Source organism: Myotis lucifugus, unplaced genomic scaffold (assembly GCF_000147115.1).
Source record: "Myotis lucifugus unplaced genomic scaffold, Myoluc2.0 scaffold_13, whole genome shotgun sequence".
In the NCBI taxonomy this organism is placed as follows: Eukaryota; Metazoa; Chordata; class Mammalia; order Chiroptera; family Vespertilionidae; genus Myotis; species Myotis lucifugus.
Window position 1 is genome coordinate 868823 of NW_005871061.1, and position 3422 is coordinate 872244.

At 42.5% G+C, this 3422-nt stretch overlaps 1 protein-coding gene and 1 pseudogene across 3 annotated transcripts in view; one reads left to right on the plus strand and one right to left on the minus strand.

Annotated features, from left to right (window-relative positions):
* CENPI (centromere protein I) overlaps positions 1–3422 on the minus strand; it is a 60492-nt gene that overhangs the window by 16486 nt on the left and 40584 nt on the right. The window lies entirely within an intron of this gene.
* LOC111825093 lies at positions 2633–2777 on the plus strand (annotated as a pseudogene).

Here is a 3422-nt window from a genome sequence, read left to right on the forward strand (position 1 = left end):
TATATTATATCATCAAAATCCACCTCTCCCCCCACTATGGTCTCACTTCAGATCCTTGAACTTGCTATAGTATACCACTCTTTTCACCTTCTGTCTAGACCCGTGGTCGGCAAACGGTGGCTCACGAGCCACATGCGGCTCTTTGGCCCCCTTGAGTGTGGCTCTTCCACAAAATACCACGTGCGGGCGCGCATGTACAGAGCGACTAAAACTTCGTGGCCCATGCGCAGAAATCGGTATTTTGTGGAAGAGCCGGTATTTTGTGGAAGAGCCACACTCAAGGGGCCAAATAGCCACATGTGGCTCACGAGCTGTGGTTTGCTGAGCTGCAGTTTGCCGACCACTGGTCTAGACCTACAATTTACTCCTTGTTGATGGTGATAAAATTTATCTTGTCTTCTGTGACAGTGGAAAACAAACAATTCCAGTTTTTCTTTTCTCAGGCCTTTCCTTGATTTTTCCAGGGCCTCATTGACATACAAAAATAAATTTGACAGAAGTCTGCTTAGGGCATCTATGAGAATAATTCATATTATCTATAAATTTGAAAGCAATCCATATCACCCCAAAACCAAATATAGGAAAGCTTTTTATTTATTTTTTTGCTAATCCTTACCTGAGGATATTTTTCCCACTGATTTTTTAGAGAGAGTGGAAGGGAGGGAGGGGAGAGAGAGAGAAAGAGAAAAGCATCAATGTGAGAGAGATACAACCATTGGTGCCTCCAGCATGACCCTGACTGGGGCTGGGGTTGAACCTGCAACCCAGGTATGTGCCTTTGACTCGGAATCGAACCTATGACTATTCGGTGTGAGGGCAGATGCTCTAACCACTGAGCAACACCAGCCAGGGCCAGTAAAGCTTTCTTAAACATTCTTAATAAATAATGGCCTAGATACTATCTGAACAACTCCAGTGATAGGGTGCTCACTGTTACTTCACAGAAACAGTTCTATTAATATTTTTTAGGATGTGAATGAAAAAGGGGGTATGTGTAAGTTCAGTGACTGAAGTAACCTCACATGGTGATCTGGTCATAAATTCCTAACTGGGCAGGTCATAATGGACAGTCACACCCCAGGCCTATAACTTCATTAGTAAGAGGTTTTTAACCAGGCCTGGCTGGTGTGGCTCAGTTGGTTGGGTATCATTCCATGCACTAAGAGGTTGCTGGTTGGATTCCAGGTCAAGGTACAAGCCTGCGTTGTGGGCTCAATCCCCGTAGGGGACATGTAGGAGGTAGCAGAACAATGTTTCACTCTCATGTCGATGTTCCTCTCTCTTTCTCTCTCTAAATATCAAAATTCTTTTTAAAAAAGGTTTCTCAGCAAGTACTGTCCATTATTCTTGTGCATCTAGGTTACCCCTTTGAAATGCCAGAAGTAATCTTTCCAGACCTCCTTTAAGGGAGCTTGTTAACTATCTTGTTAACTATCCTGAGGTCCAATCCTGTCTTGCTTTTTCCCATCTATATATATAAAAGCCTAATATGCTAAGTGTCCAACCGTTTGGTCAACTGCTCAACCAGTCACTATGATGCACACTGACAACCAGGGGGCAGATGCTCTGACCAGTAGGTTAGCTTGCTGCTGGGGTCTGGCCGACTGGGACTGGGAGAGACGGGCCAGACATGCCCTGGAGCCCTCACGTGGTCCTTCCCCAGCCAGCCGGCCCTGATCAGCCCCGATGGGGACTGGGTGCGATGGACCAGACATGCCCTAGAGCCAACCTCCTGCGGTCCCTCCCTGGCCTCTAAAATACTTCTTTTCAATGTGCATGAATTCGTGCACTGGGCTTCTAGTTTTCATATAACCTTCCTTAAGTTTCCTCCTTAATTCCAATGCATAAAAGAAACTGCAAAACTGTTATTCTCTGCAGCATTTGAGATCTTGTCATTAGTTTGGCTCAAATAAACTTTTACAAAAATTCTCTACAAGTTCACCCTGACCGGTTTGGCTCAGTGGAGAGAGCGTCGGCCTTCGGACTCAAGGGTCCCAGGTTCGATTCCGGTCAAGGGCATGTACCTTGGTTGCGGGCACATCCCCATGGGGAGTGTGCAGGAGGCAGCTGATCACTGTTTCTCTCTCATTGATGTTTCTAACTCTCTATCCCTCTCCCTTCCTCTCTGTAAAAAATCAAAATATATTTTTAAAAAATTCTCTACAAGTTTGAAACTTTCAGTAAGAAACTGACACCTTAAAAAAAAGAAATTGACACCTTACTTTCAGGTATGAATAAAAGCCCCTTTAGTAGTCAACTATCTTTTCTTGTACTCTATACTTCTCTGTGCTTCTTTCACCCTTTCATTGACCCCTTCCTTCCCAAATCTTTCAACTGCAGTTTCCAGAACCTCTATTCCATGGTAATCTAAACCTACACCCTCAAAATATGCTTTCTCTGTCTTCTTACTCTCATCAAATCTTGGCTCTCCCTCTCCTCCCAGCCAGGGTACTGTTTCCTTTAAATACATTTCCCTATTCCACTTCAACATTTGGAGGTAACATGGCCCCAGCTCCTCACTGCTAATAATGGGAAGAGAATGTAAACCCCTTCTTTTAGAATGTAAATATAAAATCAGAAATAAATCTCCCTTTAAAAAGGGAGCTTTAAAAAGATATAAAGAAAACAAATGACCCCCTGGTAATGGACAAGGAGACACCTGATTGGTGGTGTTGCTCTTATATCAATCAGGGGCAAAGCAGATGTACAGTCCTTAGTTCATCCTAGCTTGAAGCCTGTGTTGGTGGCCAGAGCTGTTTCATGCCTGAGGCACATACAAAAAAAAAAAAGAAAGAAAGAAGGAAAACAAATGGATGTTCTATTTAATCAGGTATCACAGGGGAAAAAAAAAACTGCCTAGCTTTAGAATATTTACAAATGTTTGCTGAGCTACAGAACCTCATTAGCAGTAACATTAGCTGAATTTGTTAGGCTAAGATCAAAGACCCTATATTTCAGATTTCACTTTGCTGTAGTCAGTTTTTCTCATGAATTTGATCACTCTTTGGTTTTTTTAACCCAACTCAAAAGCCATCTATCTTCAACACTATTTCCAAACTATTACTCCACCTTTCTTACATAAAAAACCTTCCTCTTTTGTTGTACACTACCTTTACTTATTATTTTTCTGTATCTCTCCTACCTACCTCCTGGAAACTAATCTACATTCATTGAGAACCTTAGCACCCGCTGCCTCAAGTCCTGCCATCAACACCTCAGTTATGTCAGTGTCCATGAAGATGAAGTCAACCTAATACTTTAGCTTCACAGTTCCTTGACCTCAAACCAAATAATTTTCACCTTCACTCTACCTTAGTTACCTACTCACAGCCACACATTAAACTTTACCATAACCTGAACTGAACCACCACCAAAATGTATTGTTCTTTCTTTGTTATGACTCGTATCTCTAGTTTTCTCAC